Source organism: Ambystoma mexicanum, chromosome 6q (genome assembly GCF_040938575.1).
Source record: "Ambystoma mexicanum isolate Mex_15411 chromosome 6q, UKY_AmexF1_1, whole genome shotgun sequence".
NCBI lineage: Eukaryota > Metazoa > Chordata > Amphibia > Caudata > Ambystomatidae > Ambystoma > Ambystoma mexicanum.
This window is the reverse complement of record NC_090937.1, coordinates 196,914,486-196,933,895: the sequence shown is the minus strand read 5'-3', so window position 1 is coordinate 196,933,895 and position 19,410 is coordinate 196,914,486. Positions and strand designations below refer to the sequence as shown.

At 48.4% G+C, this 19,410-nt stretch overlaps 1 protein-coding gene across 9 annotated transcripts in view; it reads left to right on the top strand.

The window, feature by feature from the left end:
• Positions 1-19,410, top strand: part of PTBP3 (polypyrimidine tract binding protein 3) — a 1,755,480-nt gene that overhangs the window by 969,388 nt on the left and 766,682 nt on the right. The gene's annotated exons all lie outside the window — the stretch shown is intronic.

Here is a 19,410-nt window from a genome sequence, read left to right as displayed (position 1 = left end):
AGACGAAATTGCCCCTACCACTGAAGGAGGAGCCGGAACCAGGCCCGACAGATAAGCCAGAACCAGGCCCGTCGGGAAGTCCCCCAAACAAGAGAAGACGGACCCATCCAGCCCTGCCTTTTCAGCCCTCGCAGCCTGCTCAGCCTTTGCCCACGTCCCCTGTACCGATGACACTGGAACAGCCACGACGGGTACGGATGATGATGACGTCGGTGACGACGGGACAGAGCTCCCATCGCCTCCAGCCAGGGCCTCCCCGCCCGACGAGATTGGGTCTTTCCACGCTATGATCACCAGGGCATTTTCAGCTCTGCCCCGAAAAGAAGGAAGGTTTCCTTTACCAACGGCGCAAGGCCAAGAGGAAGACAGTCCTCGTCGTGCCTCTGTTGGATGACATCTGGGACGAGGGCCTCACCCTTCTCAAGAACCCGTCTATGACACCTGCCAAGAGGGATCGGTACGAGAAGTACCCCGACGCGGCCCCTTTGTGCCTTAGGGCGCAACCGACCCCTGACTTGGTCGTCTCAGCGGCGGCCAAGAAGAAAGGAGGGGGGTGGGGCATCGGCCTCAACGTCAACTTCCCCGCCGGACGGCGAAGGAAAGAAGCTGGATGCAATGGGACGACGAGTTATCTCGGCGGCAACAACAATTAAGGCGGCCAACGCCCTCGCGATCGTGGCCCGCTACGACAGGGAGTTATGGTACAAGATTGCCCCCCCTGTTGGACTTCCTACCGGACGACAAGAGAGCTGAGGCCCTGGAGATCTTGCAGGAAGGTGAGGTGGCGTCGGACCATGCCATAACGGTGGCAACGTACATTGCCGACACCGGTCTCCGCCAGCTAGGCAACAGCGTTTGCCTCAGACGACGAGGGTGGCTCAAGGCGATGGATTTCCACCAGGACGTACAAGCCAAGGTTTTGGACATGCTGTTCGACGGGAACAACCTGTTTGGGAAAACCGTGGATGCGTCCCTCCAAGCCCTCAAGGCGGACACAGAGACAGCTAAGGCCCTAGGAGTTCTCCAGCAACAAAGGCTGTCCATTCGGTGCTCCGCAGGCAAGCAGGGTGCCTCCAAGGGATTCGGCGGTGGCTCCTCTATGTACCGCCAAGCGGCCCGCTCCTCGTAGCAAGAAGCCTATGGAGGACAAGGCAAGGCATCCTCCAAGCAAGATTGAACCAACCGTGGCGTCGGGTCCCCACCGAAGCATCCCGGTGGGAGGCCGGCTGGCGAAGTTCGTCAGCGTGTGGGAGTCCATCTCCACCGACCGTTGGGTTGCTGGACGCCCTGGCCCAGGGGCACGCCCTCGAATTTCTAAAAAAAAAAGTGCCCCTGCATTCCTTCTGTGGCCAGGAAAGAAAACCACATCCCTCAACTACTGTTGGAGGTAAGGGCGATGCTCAAGAAAGGTGCCATCGAGCTCGTCCCAAAGAGGCTCCGGGGCTCTGGAGTATACTCAAGGTACTTCCTCTTGAAAAAGAAGACAGGAGGGTGGTGACCCATCCTGAACCTGCGACGACTGAACAAGTACTTCAAGTCACAGAAGTTCCAGATGGTCACCCTCCAGCACATGCTGGGACAGCTGGAGGAGGGCGATTTCCTGTCGTCGTTGGATTTGGAGGATGCATACTTTCACATTCCCATTCTAAAAGGACACCAGAAGTTCCTCAGGTTCGTGGTCCAAGGGCGGCACTACCAGTTCAAGGCCCTCCCGTTCGTATTGAAGTCGGCACCCAGGGTTTTCACCAAGTGCCTCGCTCCAGTGGCGACGCGGCTGCGCCTGCAGGGGATCCACATCTACCCCTACCTGGACAATTGGCTCATCCGCGCAAGGAGAAGGGAGCTTGCCGTAGAACACACAGCGAAGACTGTCCAACTGCTCATGGACCTGGTGTTCTCCATCAACTACCCCAAGTCCCACCTGGTCCCCTCTCAAGTCGCACTGTTTCTGGGAGCCAAGCTCGACACAGTGGCGCTTCTGGCCTTGCTGTCGGAGGAAAGGATAAAGGTCATCCTAGGCAAGGTGCAGCGTCTGCTGGCCACGGATGTGGCCAGGGGGAGGTCCATCAAGTCCCTCCTCGGGATGATGTCCTCTTGCATTTATCTCGTGCGCCTGTGCAATCTTCGGATGCGCCCTCTACATGAGTTCCTTGACGCCCGCTGGATTCAAGCGACTGGCAGCTTCGAAGACAGGATCCCTCTCAACGAGACCTTCCGAAGAGCGATCCGGCGGTAGGGCACCCGTGCTCATCTAGCGGCAGGGACAGACTTTCAGACCCCGGCCCACCAGGCGACAGTGACGACGGATGCCTCCCTGGAGTGGTGGGGAGCGCACACCGGAGATCTTCATGTGAGAGGCCTTTGGCTCCTGGGGGAGAAGCCGCTCCACATCAACATCCTGGAGCTCTGTGCAGTGTTCTGGGTCCTCAGGTCCTTTCTCCCGTCCCTCAAATGCAAGGTGGTGAGGATCTTCACCGACAACACCACCACGATGTTCTATATCCGGAAGCAGGGCGGAACCAGATCCCCGACCCTATCCAAGGAAGCCCAAGATCTGTGGCGTTGGGCCATTGCTCAAGGGATGTTTCTGGTGCCGTTTCATCTGGCAGGGATAAAAAACACCATCGCCGACTCACTCAGCAGAGAGCTGCGCTCGTGCCACGAGTGGGAACTACGCCAGGATCAAGTGGACCGACTCTTTGAGCGATGGGGCAAACTCCAGTTCAACCTGTTAGCGACTGCGACGAACTCCAAGTGCCAGAGGTTCGCCAGCAGGTTTCCCAACCAAGGAGAATGGGCGATGCTTTCTCGTTCCCCTGGGACGGCCTGTTCCTATATGCGTTCCCTCTGTTGCCGTTGCTGCTCCGACTCATCAACCAGCTCAAGAGGTCCACCAGCTCAAGAGGTCCCGGTGCAGGATGATCCTCGTCGCACCGGCGTGGCCGAGGCAGATCTGGTTCCCGGACTTTCTGGACTTGTCGGCGTCCCTACCGGTCAAGCTGCAGACAGATGCAGATCTTCTTTCCAGAGAAGGAGGTGCCATCCTTCATCACGACCCGGAGTTGCTGAACTTGCAGGACTGGCTCCTGCAGCACTAGAGTTTGGAGGGTACGATATCCCGGCTGTCTGCAGAGAGGTTCTTGCAAATACCAGGGCGTCATCAAATATCAAGTGCTACGGACATAAGTGGAAGAGGTTCTCTGTTTGGTGCCGTGCACAGAGGATTAACCCTCTGCGGATTACAGCCCCTCAAGTACAGCCCTACTGTCGCTGGCCAAGGCTGGACTAGCTCACGCTTCCATCAAGATGCATCTGGCTGCGATCTCCCGATACACCAGAACTATGGGACGGGCGTCCTTGTGGCCTCATCGCCTGGTGAAGGAATTTATGAAAGGACTGTTCCGATCATTCCCACCAGTGAAGCCTCCTGCCCCGCCGTGGGAACTCAATGTGGTGCTGTCTAGGCTCATGGGGGCGCCATTCGAGCCTCTGCATTCGGCGCTGTTGAAGTTCCTGTCGTGGAAGACAACGTTTCTTGTGGCCATCACCTCCGCACGACGAGTGGGAGAGATTCAGGCCCTATCCTGCAAGCCTCCATACTTGACTTTTCACGACACGAGGGTGGTGCTGAGGACGCACCCCTCTGTTATGCCGAAGGTCCCGTCGGACTTCCACCTCAACGAGCCCTTGGTGTTACCAGTTTTCTTCCCATCGCCTTCGTCGCAGGCCGAGAGGACTTTGCACTCGCTGGATGTGGCTAGAGCGCTGAAGTTCTATGTGGACCGCACCAAGAGTTTTCAGAAGACGTCACAGCTATTTGTGAACTTTGGACCTGTGAACCAAGGGAAGGCTCTCTCGAAGGCTTCCATTTCCAGATGGCTCTCCAGCTGCATCATGCACTGTCACCGGTTGGCAAACCGACCGTTGCCCGGCCGTCCGAGAGCCCATTCGACCAGAGCGATTGCTGCTACCACGGCGTTCTTGTCTGGTGTGCCCCTGCTGGACATCTGCAGGGCTGCTACGTGGAGGTCGACGCACACCTTCACGAGATTCTACTGCGTCGACCGGGATTCCAGGGAGGAGTCCAGAGTCAGCCAAGCAGTGCTGCGCAACCTGTTCGACTGAAGGTGGGCCTGGTGAGGAGGTAAGAGTGCTTAATGTTGAGTTTATGTAATGCTTAATGTTGAGCCTTTGCCACCTCCCGTGGTTGTGCATGTGTGTACTGCTATGTATTCTTATATTCATGAGCATGTGAATCCATGCCAGACCCCATGCTGGAGAAGGAACAAGTTACTTACCTGTAACAGTTGTTCTCCAGCATGGGTCTGGCATGGATTCACATGCAAACCTTCCCTCCTACCCCTCTGTGGCTCTTCACTTGGTCATACTGCCACTTTACGTGCTACCAAATCTGAAGATGGCTGCCAGGGGGAGGGGCTTAGGAGAGGGCTGGCATTGGCTGGGGGCAGTATGACCCAGAGATCAGTGATTGGTTACTACTAAGAAAGACAGATCAGAAACGAAACTGATGCTGATTTTTTCTTTACCGAAGATTCCCAGCCTGACGACGGGGAATATTCATGAGTATGTGAATCCATGCCCTACCCATGCTGGAGAACAACAGTTACAGGTAAGTAACTTGTTCCTTACCCCAGAGATGTATGGATATCTTGAAAGAGTCAAGAAAGCATGACACAAGGCACTGTTACTATGACAACTGGAAACGATTTGTTATTTGGTGCCAGAATAAGCAAATCAACCCAGTTGATTGTACTCCTTCTAATGTGGTCACCTATATGCTCCACCTATTGAATGCAAGGCTAGTGTTTAACTCACTTAAAGTGCACCTGGCAGCTTTATCAGCCTACACCACTTCTTATAACAAGGTGTCATGGTGGAAAGTGCCAGTTGTCAAAGCATTTATGGAAGGGGTAAAGAGACTCCACCCTCCAATTTCTAACCCACCACCAGGTTGGGACCTTAATGAGGTACTTGCTAAGCTCATGGGACCCTTCTTTGAGCCCATGCACAAATCTAGTCTCTAACACTTGACTTATAAAACTGCCTTCTTAGTAGCCATCACATCCATAAGAAGGGTCAGTGAAATTCAAGCTCTGTCAGTGCAGGATCCTTTCTTTACTGTTCATAAGGATAAACTGGTTTTACACACTCACCTTAGGTTCTCACCTAGGTTCATTTCCAAATTCCATGTTAACCAGTCGATTGAGCTACCGGCCTTCTTCCAGGAACCCAAAAGCTCTGCTGAGGTGAAAATCCACACACTAGATGTGAGGGTGGTCCTCTACTATGTATACAAGACCAGGCCGCTAAGAAAGACAGATCAACTGTTCGTCTCCATAGCTCCAGGCAGAGAGCGAGATCGCGTCTCTAAGAATGCCATCTAGGTGGATAGTCAGATGTATCCAACTGTGATATTCTCTTTCAGATAAAACACTGCCTTTTATGCCAAGGGCCCACTCTACAAGAGGTACTGGAGACACTCTGGCCTTCTTTGCAAATGTACCCCTTGACACCATTTGCAAAGCAGCTACATGGAGCTCTATTCACACCTTCACTCAGCACTACGGCATTGACACTCATTCAAAGACAGATACTCAAGTGGGACAAGCGGTTCTAAGACATTTGTTCGCTCATGACCCTTCTCACATCCCACCGCCTTCTTCTAACACTGCTCGCTAATCTAGCAGATTCCACAAGCCTCAGAAGGGATACATTACTCACCGTAATTGTATTTCTGACGCTTGTATCTGCTTAGATTCACATGCGCCCACCCTTCCTCCCCTCTGAGCGAAGGCACGTGGATGCTTGTAGTCTTATCTGCTTGGATACTCTGTACTCGCGCTACACCTCCTGCTACCTCATGTCAGAAAAAATACAATCTGAGGGTCCTACACGCGTGAGGGATCATGGGTACAGTGGACGTCACACTAGGGATAGTATTACTGGCATGCCCTATTTCGACGCCCCTTTTCGAGTTTCGAAAAACAAACCAATACTCTGCAGCTTCCACTAGATGTCGGCCTATGCGCAGCATGTGAATCTAAGCAGATACAAGCATCAGAAATACGATTACGGTGAGTAATGTATCCCATATATTATAGGGCTGTAGTCGCCACCCTATATTTAAGACTTTTCCCAAAATTCTATTGTTAATAATCATTGACTTGCTGAACAGATTTGGATGACATTTTCCAAATAACTTGGCTGCTCAGGCCCCTCCAAACTGAACATTTTGGGAAAAATTGTTAAACTGTAAAAGTTCAGAAAACAAAACAAATCTGTACTCCTGCGTCCCGTCCCTTTTCCTCCATACTGATGGGGAGTCTGTCCCATGGGGAAGGAACCAGCGACCACAAAATCAAACTTTCCCTTTAAATTTGATGCACATCAGGGTGTGACTGGGTGAGCCCATCCACGCTGACTCCGCCCACCACCTTTCCCCGTCACTCCTTTTTACTGCTCAACAGGACTGAATGCCTTCTACCACTGCAGCATGGTTCTTTTTCGTACATGGTTAGTTTCCCCAAGATATTTTTATCTTTTCGTGATTCTCAACGCTGATTCCCGGATTCATTACTGTTATACAGTCAGCATATGCCAGTGATTGAGTTTAGGCCCTATGCTTCCTGCATATGGAGTTTCCCGACCTCAGACAAGCAGTGTCTTTGAGCTGCTTGGGCCCCGACCACACCTGGGACACCTCTGCATCATGTTCAGCTCAAGGATTGTGCGCTCTCGGCGTATGTTCAGTCTTTGGAGAGACCTTTTTGGTGGGTCTCCCTATGCCTCCTGTGAACTAATTCATCCGGGACCAATGTCTGACGTCTTGACGGCCATCTGAGGTGAGTACACTTTTTCCTTATGCACCCCAGCATTGCGACTCCTTCCCTGCGATTGTTGCATGCTGGAGGTGTCCTACGGTCCTCCAATACCAACAGGCGTGGCCACAACGCCGTCAGTTTTCATTGTTTCTAGGGTCAAAGGTTAGGTGGCGCCTAGCATCTTAACTTGTTCAGAGCAGGTTCAGAGTTTCGGGTGACTATGCTGCCAAGGGTACTTCAGTACCTCCTGGATCAAAACCAGAGACTCCCTACGTCCCAGTCAACGGGATCTGTTTCGAGGGTCTCAAGACTTACTTCAAAGGTATCCACATTGGCAGACTAAGGCCCTCATGGCCACGCAGACTGTGGTACTTGCAAGATTGCTGAACAGAAAAGCACTCCTGCAAATTTCCCACAGTGACCCCCTTAGCTGCTCTGAATCCCCATGACTAAAGCTTGGGATCTCCAATCAGTTAATCACCATGGGGAGCTGACAGAGAGATCTTCCAGTAGGGGCCGAGACTCTCCAGTGCCCCTGCCTCCGACGGTACCTCATGGGGCCTTCCTACCTCGCTGTGGCCGTCAGTCGGTAGACTAGCGCTCCGACAACCGGACATGCACAGCTATACCTAGATCATGGAACTTGCAGCAATGGCAGGCGTACTGGATCCCGGCCACAGTGTCGTGGACCCCACTGCCTCCCTCTTCGTCAGCGACCGCCATGTGGACACCTACAGACCTCTCCTCTTCCACCCAACCTAAAATCAATCTGTAAGGTTGATTTTTGAAAGGCTCCAAACATTGATGAGGTCTAAGTCTGTCTGATTATTTCAGAGGTCTTATGTAGGAATTGATGCCTTATGTGCTCTCTACTGTGGCTCCATTGGACACACCAGAACCAGCCATACCTCCTCTGGCCTTGCCTCAAACTTTTTCCAGCCTTCTTCAGGTTGTGCTGCTGGCACCCATACAGCCAGCACCAGTGCAGCCAACATTACCTTCTGAGATTCCTCTGCTCAGGCAACCATCTACTCTTCTAATGCCGGCCCCCCATCATGCATCTGGATACTTCTGCTCCTCAGTATCTGACAAGGATTTGTGAAGCAAGGGGGACAGTGATCTGCTATAGTCTGCAAAGGCTTTCCACGACGGGATGCCTGGTATTGCTAAATTTCTCAGAGTTCCCGCCCAGGAGAAACCCCAGTAGGAGTGCTTTGGTAGTCCTACCTTTTGAGAAATTCTCGTACATATGGAGTGCAGATATAAAAGAAAGTATTCAGTAATGCAAAGTCTGGCAGAAACCACACTCTGCATAGCTCACTAACAGGAGGCTGAAAGCGGGCTACAGGCCCCTCCCAACTGCAAAGCTATGCCTCACCTCAGCCTCAGTCAAGGGTAGTAGCTTTGTACTTTCTTTATGCCAAACCAGGGCCACAATTTCATCAATGTTCATCCTCGGCAAGACAAAAAGTCTTACAAAGTGTGTGCAAACGCCTCATTTTAGGCAAGCCAATGCTGATGTGCTCTTAGCCACTACAAATTGAAACTTGTGGAGAGAGATTAGTAACTTCTGAACAAACAATCCCCCAGAGAGGCAGTATGCCTTTGTCTTGTCTTGCAGAGGCTATGCTCCTCGCTAAGGACCTACTGGAAGCCTTGGTCCAGGTGAGCCATTGCACTGGGTGCCGAAGTGAACAGGGTAGCCTTGATTGTATGCTACCTAATCTACACAGAAAGCACTGGATAGGATATTGGACTCACCCTTTGACAGCCAGAATTTGTTTCACTGTCCCACAGATGAAAATTTCAAGAAAAGGCAGACCTCAACCCAAACAGCCCAATCCTGGACATAGGTCTTTTCAACGGCCATCCTTCTCCAGACAGACCACACAAAGACCTCCTGGGGGATTTCATTCCTAGTTCTACAGGAAGTCATACTGAACAAAGGGGAATTGAATGAGCACCATCTAAATGACCAAAATGTCATATCTCGTCAGTAATATTTGGTGATCGCCAGTAACCACAATGCACAATGTGGATAAATAACTTCAAAGAGAATTGTTGGGACACCTCCTCAGCACTGGCGGATTCCTTGTAAAAAGAGATACAGCGCCTGATTCACAGCAGTGTTTTATAATTGTGAAATCCCATTGGAAAATGCTCTGCGAACATGGCCCTCAATATTCATATAATTTGTATGGAAATTAAATGTAGTGTATTATTCATTATCCAATATATTCTTTTAATATGATATAATCTTCAAACAAAAGGCAGACGAGTGGACTAATGCATTTAGTACTACTGAGGTCCTTCATCAGGGGAAATAATCCCAAAATTATCATAAACACTACTGTTTGTTAAAAATCTCCAAAATTCGAAACACTAAATATCTGTTTCAATAAATCATAACTGTCTTGAAGAAATATTTAAAACATCTGCCAAAGTCAGAGAAAACTAATTGAAGCAAAACAATTATTGGATAACAGCTCAAAGTAATAAAGAATATCTTTATAGCTTCATTATAGATGCAACACTTGTGACGTTAGACTCCTTACAAAAGAACAACAGAATTTGAAAAACAAAAAAATAGTCAAAAATATGTGTGTGCATCAAAAAGACAATCATTGACAAAAAGCTCAATGTTTAAAGGGGGCTTACCATCTAAATGCTTGGTTAGCAACGTGTAGTGTTTGCACAACTTATTTTCAAAATGCTGTGATGATCTTTCAAGCTAAAAAGTAGCATTTAATGTTTATAGTCTGCACACCCTCACGTCATTGCATACTAAGCGCAATGACTAATATTCACAGGAAGGAAAACATTGTAAAAATAAAGTGTATGAAAAATTCCCACTATATGTTAAAATTCTCGCCCGAAGAGCCACAGAACTCAATCGGAAATCCTATTCAACGGCATTTAGCGTTATTCAATGACTTAACCATCAAACTATTACTAGAGTCCAAAAGGCGCTCCACACTAAGATTCAATTAGGAGATATTTATATTTGCAAAAAAGAAAGGGTGTCCTGTTACTGTGGTTTACTGTGGGTTGGTAAAGAGTGCTACAATTGCCCCAAAATGCCATGTTAGGTGAGTAGCCTGCGTTTCCATCTATAATGGAATGGCGTTTCCATCTATATATTCCTGGGTTCCTCCATTTAAGTCTTGCCAACAATTTCCCAACCTTCTAACCTGAATTCAAATAGGCTTGACATATAGAGAAAACAGTCCTTTCTGCTTGCTCTGTGTGTTCAGAATTATTTTTTTTTTAGATTAGCCTTTCTCAGATCAGTGGTCTAATTTCCGTCTGATCTCAGGCTTTAGTCTCTCCTTTCTTTGGCAACCATGGAGAAGAAACTGATGGCGCTAACTGGCAAATTTGCCTTCAGTGTATCTCGGAGAATAATCATGTCATTAACCGAGCCAGTATTATCAAAAGTCTGTCCTTTTTCAATTGATCCCACAAATTTGAAACTGCCAGCAGGGCTGGACTCCGCCTTCTTCTGGAACCCTGTAATCAAACCAAGGTACAGAGTAATACATTGTGACAGGGTCAGAGGCCTCACTCTGTCAAAGGGGATATTGGGGGGGGGGTATGGACTTCTCTCAATCTGGGATAGGCAGCCTATTAGGGCAAAGAAAGAACCTGACCTATCCCGTAGGTGGTTTAATGGAGTGGAGTGGGACCCCAATATATATATATATATATATATATATATATATCTCCCTAGTGTGACGTCAACTGTACCCATGATCCCTCATGCATGTAGGAGCCTCAGATTGTTTTTTTCCGCCATACTTGTCGGAAGCATAATCGCGGAGTTCCCTGGCTTTTAGCCATTTATCACATAATAATCAAAAAATCCCTGTTCTCCAACCCTATGTCTAAGATCGCCGAAGATCGACGTCGGTACTTGAGACCTCGGAAGAACAGCCGTCGGGACTACACGACAGACTTTGGGCCTTGGAAGGCCTCTGGCCTCAGCCCGGGCCTCGGAAGGCATCTGGCCTCGGACCTGCCAAGTAGGGAAAGTGGGGGGGGGGGGGTGGATATACACACACATTTGTTTTCCTACATATATCCGTCCGCTGCCAGATAATGACATATGGAGAGTACTCCATTTATATTCTGCCCGAAGTGCAACTGTAAGTTCCCCTGGGGAGATAAACGTAATACCTGTAACCTGTGTCTTCCAAGGGACCACCCGAGGCAAATTGTAGAGCTTGTAAGCTCTTCAAAGCCAAGACACTTAAGGACCGCTCGACCAAGCGCTGGGCCCACTACGCCAGGCAACTCGAGGCCATGGACGCAGTGGGTTCCTTCAGCGATGGCAACAACGCCTCCGTATCAGACGGTGAGGGCACACGGGTGTCGTCAGGCACCCAAGCGCAAGCCCCCGATTTCGGAGGACTGACCGGCGGGTCAGTTATGGGGACAACACCCGGCGGCAAGAGCGCTACCCACACATCTTCCACTAAACACACACACCCCACCCGAGATTCGACACGCGTGTTGACTGATCGGCAGAAGAAGGCAGAGAGAGAGCAGTCCGTGGAATCCGTGTCCTCTGGGCGTTCCAGGTCACGGGCGCCCCATGACACAGCAACCGTCTACGATTGCTAAGAGTGCCACATTACCTAAAGTCACAGAGGGATGGTTGTCAGAAGACCTATCCGACCTCTACCCCCAGGCAGCACGTTCGAAGGCTACCTCCGGTAGTTCGTTCGACGTCTGCTTCCGAGATTCAGCACCCATCTTCCAAGACTCGCGAATCTCGTGAGCCATCTTCCGAATCTCGACGCCAAGCGTCGAAAGATTCAGGAAAGTCCAAGGGGTCAGGAAAACATTCCTCTACACATGGGAAAGGGGAAAAAACAGAAGAACGCCTCTGAACACCAGGTTCAGAAGGAGAAACACAAACAGCCTTTAGAAAAGTCCAAGGCCCCTGACCCTGTCACTAGACCAAATATTGTCCCGCCCACTCCCCAGGATATGGGCATGGATGAGGAACCACAGCAGGGAAGGGTTTTTCCAAGTTCCAAGGAATGGAACTCAGAGGACATTGACAGAGTAATGAGGAGAATGTCTTTTTTGTAGATTTCTACGAAAAAGACCAAATTACTTCCTTAGTTATCAGAGTACTCCTGCTACCTCTGCCCCTTTGGGATCCAAAGACCCTCAACCTTCTCCTGAAAGACTCTGTACTGAGACTCCAGTTCAGGGGATGATTTCAGACCCTTTCAGTTTTGAACCTTACCAACAGTATGGTGAGGATTCGGAAGTACAAATGCTAGACTAGCAGGCCGGGGTCGATTACTATGGAGATGATGAGGACCAGGAAGAGGAGGAGGAAGACGAGGCGGAGGCCTATAGTCTCGACTCCCCTATTCCCAAGGACCCCCTGTGAATGACTCACCTATTGACAATCACCCTTTGCTTAATGAAATTTAGCCAAGGCGGCAGCCCATTTCCAAATTGACACTCAGGGTGCCCAGGAAGAGAGATTTTGCAGAGCAAATTCTTGGGGGTAAAAAATCCATTGCCCAGGCTATCCCCATTATAAAATCTATTCAAAGTAGAATCGATCCTACCCTGGTAACCCCTAATCTTACTTGGGCAGTTAACCCAAGAGTAGAAAAATTATTCAGGGCCGCTCCTTCCAACCCATTATACATAAGGGGTCAGCTAAAACCCGACTCATTAGTGGTTACAACCACCAGGAAAAGAGCAGGAACACAATTAGCATCTTCAGAAGCTCCCCCGGACAAAGAGAGCAAGAGAATATACGCTGTAGGTAGTAAAGTGGCATCCACGTCGGCATACCAAGCATGCATTGCCAACACCACCACTCTGCTAGCAAGCTACAACTGCCACCAATGGGAACAGTTGGCTGCCCTCATTGCCTCCGCACCAGAACCTCTAAAGTGCTAGTTGTCCCAGATTGCTTCGGAAGGAAGATCACTGTCCGGATGCATTCTCAAGGCTAACTTCGATACAGCAGACAATGCAGGGAGGCTGATAGCAGAAAGCACTGTAATTAAACGACACGCTTGGCTAAGGCAGTCAGGATTTAAACCCGAGACCCAAGCCACCCTCATGGACATGCCGGTATTACCTAATGTCCTGTTTGGGAAAGCAGTGGAGGAAGCGTTGAAGACGGCTAAGGACGAATGACACCTTTAAAGTCCCTTGGCCAATTAACAAATAAGCCCACAAACCAGCGGGGAAATAACAATTTTCTTCGCTCTTGTGGGCAAAACTCCCAGAGAGGGTCCAATTACTACCAGAACCAAGGAACCTCATGGGGCGCAACCAATGGGCTACCCAAGGTTTTGCCAGAGGTCAAAAGAAGGGCCGCGGTAGGGGGAGAGGCAGCCCAGGTAGAGACGCTACGCCTCCCAATAAACAGTGACGTTCCGCTCCGGAGCCCTTCCCATGCATTCCCAGTAGGGGAGGGGGTGCATTTCCATCTTCACCCACGTATGGGAAGGGATCACTTCGGACAGATGGGTGCTGTCCACAGTGTCCGTGGGATACTGTATAGAGCTACTGGAACACCCCACGACCATCCTCCATGACAGAAGATACACTCCTTGGAGCACCAAAGAATCCTCCTCCAGGAGATGGCCATTCTTCTTGCAAAGGACGCAATAGAACTCGTCCCGGGCAACCAGGTAAACAAGGGTATTTATTCAACTTGCTTCCTTGTGCCAAAAAAAATCCAACGATGCGCCCAGTATTAGACTTACGCCCTGCAAACAAGTATGTCAAGCCATAAAAATGTTGCATGACCACACTCAAGGAAGTAATTCCCCTACTAAAAAGAGAAGATTACATGGCAACATTGGATATGAAAGATGCTTATTTTCATATTTCCATGCTCCCAGCAAACAGACGATTCTTGCGCTTCAAGGTGCTGTCCTTCGGTATAGCCTTGGGTCCAAGGGTATTCACCAAGGTACTGGCAGTGGTGGCGGCGCACCTATGCAGGGAGGCAATCCCAGTGTACCCTTACCTGGACGACTGGCTCATCACAGGGGAAACCCCCGTAATTTGCAGATCAAACATTCAAAGAACAATCGACCTCCTCTTCCAATTGGGCTTCTCAATCAACGAGAAAAAATCAAGCCTGGTGCCAAACACCTCCAAACAGTTCCTAGGAGCTGTCCTAGACACCAAAGAGGGGTTAGCCTTTCCATCAGAGGAAAGAATTCGGAATCTGTTACTGCAAATTCCTCAATATCAGTCTGGTCGCCAGATAAGGGTGCGCAAAGCGATGTGTTTACTAGGCATGATGGCATCATGCATTAACCTGGATCCCCACGCGCGCCTGCCCATGCGGCCCATGCAGGAATGGCTGGCGAAACAGTGGTCTCAGGCAAGTGGTCAGTGGGACGATCTAGTGGTCGTTTCGCCAACACTAGTACAGAGTCTTCGCTGGTGGACAAGAGAGAATCTTGCAAAGTGGAAACCCTTTTACTATCCAGAAATACAGGCCGTAGTCACAACAGACGCTTCCCTGTCAGGGTGGGGAGCACACCTCCTTCACCACACAGCTCAGGGTCTCTGGTCTCACACAGTGGCTCAGAATCACATCAACGTGCTAGAACTTCTGCAGTCTTCAGAGCGCTTTGGGCATTCAAACCCCACCTATCCAACCTGTCAGTGCAGATCCTAACAGACAGCACAACGGCTATGTTTTACATAAACAAACAAGGGGGGCACTCGTTAGCCAAATCTGTCCAGGCTTGCCCAGAAAATTTGGATATTGGCACTCAGATGGAACATTTACCTGTAGTCTCAGCATGTTCCAGGGTATCTCAATTCACTAGCGGACGCTTTGAGCAGAGATCCCCCTCCCAGAAGAACACAAATGGCGTCTACACGAAGAAGTCGTAGAAGATCTCTTCTCTCAGTGGGGTTTCCCCACTATAGACCTATTCGCCACAAGCGAAAACAGACAATGCCCAGGACTTGCATCCAGGTTCCCCAAGCCAGGCTCCAAGGGGAACGCTCTATGGATGAACTGGTCAAGGATGTTTGCCTAAGCTTTTCCTCCAACCCCTCTGATGAGGAAGGTGGTCAACAAAATACACAGGGAATCGATGACGCTTATCCTAGTTGCTCCTATGTGGGCGAGACAATTATGGTTCCCAAACCTACGCAGACTGGCGGTGTGCGACCCCCATCAGACTCCCATGCTGGTACAACCTACTCTCCCAGCATGAAGGACAAACAGTGCATCCTCAACCGAACTCGTTGAACTTGGCAGCATGGCTCCTGAAGTCATAGAGTTCGGCCATCTCAATTTACCCCAGAGATGTATGGATATCTTAAAAGAATCAAGAAAACCTAACCCAAGGGACTGTTCTTTTGATAAGTGGAAAAGATTCATTATTTGGTGCCAGAATAAACAAATCAACCCAGTTGATTGCACTCCTTACAACATTGTCACCTACATGCTCCACTTACTGGACGCAGGGTTGGTTTTTAATTCAAAGTACACCTGGCGGCGCTGTCAGCCTACACCACCTCCCATAACAAGGTGTCATGGTGGAATGTGCCAGTTGTCAAAGCCTTTATGGAAGAGGTGAAGAGACTCCACCCTCCAATTTCTAACCCACTACCAGGTGGGACCTTAATGTGGTGCTTGCTAAACTCATGGGGCCCCCCTTTGAACCCGTGCATAAAGCTAGTCTCAAACACCTGACTTATAAAACTGCCTTCTTAGTAGCCATTACATCCATAAGAAGGGTCCGTGAAATTCAAGCTCTGTCAGTGCAGGATCCTTTCTTTACTGTCCATAAGGATAAACTGGTTCTACGAACTCACCCTAGGTTCTCACCTAAGTTTATTTCTAAATTCCATGTTAACCAGTCCATTGAGCTACCAGCTTTTTTCCAAGAACCCAAAAGCTCTGCTGAGGTGAAACTACACACACTAGATGTGAGAAGAGCGGTCTTCTAGTACGTAGATAAGACCAGACCGCTAAGAAAGACAGATCAAATGTTCATCTCCGTAGCAACAGGCAGAGAAGGAGATCGCGTCTCTAAAGGTGCCATCTCTAAATGGATAATCAAATGTATCCAGTTGTTACTCCTTTTCAGAAAAAACACTGCCTTTTACGCCAGGGGCCCACTCTACAAGAGGTACTGGGGCCACTCTGGCTTTCATTGCAAATGTACCCCTTGACAACATTTGCAAAGCAGCTACATGGAGCTCTAGTCACACTTTTACTCAGCGCTACTGCATTGACACTCATTCCAAGACAGATACTCAAGTGGGACAAGCGGTTCTAAGACATTTATTTGCTCATGACCCTTCTCACATCCCACTTCCTTCTTCTAACACTGCTCGCTAATCTATGCACAGCATGTGATCTAAGCAGATAACACAAGCCTCAGAAGGGATCCATTACTCGCCGTATTCGTATTTCTGATGCTTTTATATGCTTAGATTCACATGCGCCCGCCCTTCCTCCCCTCTGAGAGAAGGGCATGGATGCTTGTAGTCTTATCCATTTATTTATCTATCTATCTGCTGGGATACTCTGTACTCGCGCTACTCCTCATGCTACCTCATGTCAGAAAAAATACAATCTGAGGGTCCTACACGCGTGAGGGATCATGGGTAAAGTGAACGTCACACTAGGGATAGTATTACTGGCACGCCCTGTGTCGACGCCCATTTTCGAGTTTCGAAAAAAAACTGTAATACTCTGCAGCTTCCACTAGATGTCGGCCTATGCACAGCATGTTAATCTAAGCAGATACAAGCATTAGAAATACGATTACGGTGAGTAATGTATCATATATATATATTTCTGAGGCTTGTGGAATCTGCTTAGATCACATGCTGTGCATAGGCCGACATCTAGTGGAAGCTGCAGAGTATTACAGTTTGTTTTTCGAAACGCGAAAGTTTTTCGAAACTCAAACTCTGGGGATGTGGGGGGGGGGGGTGAGGATTGGATTGGATATCGCCATAAGCCAAAAAACGAAAAACTGGTTGTTTCACCCCCCGAAAGTCCACAAACACTCCAGATGTCCTGGGGCAGTGCTGTGGTGTTCACGGACACTACAGATGTCCTAGGAAACCTGTACCTATTTCTGCATTATACAGTTGGGGAAAAGCAGTTTTTGGATGGCTTATAACCTTTGCGCCATCCAATGAAACTGCATGCAATTTTGCAATTTTATTCTAGAACTAATCTTGAATGGTTTTCACAAGTTTTGTGGGAATCTGTCAAGAGGGGGCAAAATTAGAGGGGAGGTCCCAACATGTTGTAAATGCATATAAATGTGGTGTCATTTGACGAATCTGCACAACATTTAGCAAAACGATTTTGGATCTAGATATAAATGGTTTTCAAAAGTTTGGTGGGATTTGCTCAAGAGGGGGCAAAATTAGAGGGGGGGTCTCAACATTTTTAGATGGCTTATAACTTTGTTTCTATTTGACGAATGTGGACAAGTTTTGAGAAAGATTATAGACCCAACCATCAATGTTTGTGTAAAGACTGAATGGATTTTGTCAAGTGGGGGCTAAGTTATGACTATTGTATGTACATACATTTTGACACTTTTTAAAAAATAAAACATGGGCGAATTTCGAACAAACCCGTGAGGAGCATTGGTAAGGACATTAAAGCATGGTTTTGCAAATGTGCTCGTGTTTTATTTTTTTACAAGTGTAATAATGTAGGTACAAAAAATTGTCATATACCTTTGGTGGCTGAGGTATAGCCTGTGGCCGTGGGCAATAGCCAGATTGTCTCGTCATGGCATAAGCTCATGATCCGGACAATCTGGCTACTGGGCATGACCGCTAGGGACGAAAAATGGTGTTAAAGTGGATATGTACCTTGGACCGGCTATGTGGTAAAATTATTCGAAGGTAGGATAGGTTTGAAAGGGGAAAAAAAAGTGCTTGTGTTAATATGTTCATAGGGTTTTGCAGGCTGCCATGGCAAGGGAATAGGGGCTGTGTACGGAGCCCTCCTACTCTTTCCGTAGGAAAAATATTCCTTCCTTCTGACAGCGGGACGCCACAGGCGTCCCACTATAAGAAGCAAAATCTGTTTTAGCACCCTTGGTTCCCGCTTTGGGAACCAGGTGTGCTAATGGCCTTTATCCCCCATCTCAGGGGCTGCAATGGACGATAATGGTTCGTAGCCCTTCTTATTTATTTATAACGCACTAATGCCCGCAGACATAGGGCTGTGTGGTTACAGTATTTGTTGAGGTAGATGAGGTAGTACTTGCTGAAAAAGGAACAACCTTTCTGAGAGCATTGCGGTCATTGGATTTGGTGTGGCGGCGCATGGAGGTGGTCCCTTAGGAGTACTGTCCAGGTAGTCTGCAACTGAGTGCACTCAGTGCATTTCACTTTGGTAGCTTTAGCCTTTGGTACTCTCCCAACAGTTGCAAAGAACTAGCACACCCATGATTCGATCTTGGTGCTAGAAGTAGGCACTTCCTCTACCTCATCTTCTTGGTCCTCTTCATTGTCTTTGAAAGTACTGCACTTTTTTTGTTGTGAAGGTCCTCCAGCTGATGGTGGCTCTTGGGGAGGAGGGATGGCAAAACCTGATGCCATTTTTAAGATAAATAGCAGTTTTGATAAAATTCTTCAAAGTATGTACTGTGTACTAGATTGGTAATGGATAATGAGTATGAACAGGTGTAGGAGGTATGCAAGGGAAATTTTGAAGTTGAAAGTTCCTAGATAGTAGAAAATGCAGTTCCGAACTGTCCGCGAAGGACTGATCTTATCGTGAAGTGCGGGCGGGTTCTTGGACACGTCATCATGCCGCGCGCCAGCACATGTTGATGTGGCGCTGTCCGGAAGGTCCGCAATGAAGTCAGATGTTCGTAGATGTCTATGGGTGCAAAACTAGTTGAAATAGTTGCAAAAAAGTGTATAGAAGTGTTAAAAAATTATTCTAGGATGTGGGAAATGGCATGTAAATTGGACACAAATATTGTTATATTTTGTAAGTATGATATTAGTAAGTTGTAGGAAAATTGCATACTCTGTTTAAACACATGAAATTCACTGAAAAAACGTTGTTAAAGGGACGTTATGGTTAAGTTGGACTAATAAAAACCTATGAAATTCAATGAAAATGCACTGATGCTTGTTCTGTTTGCTACAGGTGTCACAACTGTGCCATTAACTTTGCAGCATGCTTCACCCTCTCATGGTGGTAGGAAGCAGGAATAAGGCAGCATGCTAGCACATATGCAACACCAAAATAAAATTAATTCTTGCAAGATATCTCAATAGTGTGTTTCCATGACATCGGTTGGAGGCGGCTTTGCAACACCCATAGTAAGTTGAGTGCAACAGTATAGAATAGGTGCTGGAATGTGTAGCGAGGTATCAAAGAGGAAGGGGATGGTCTGATACCCCAAAACACAGCTTGTTTTTTTTAATCTGTACATATAAAACTTTATTGGAGCGTGTCTTGCTGCTTTCAAGCGGATTTGAGGTATCACAGTTAAGATTAGTCATGCTCTTGCAATGCAGAAATAAATTGTATTTTAATGTTTCACTGCATGTTTTC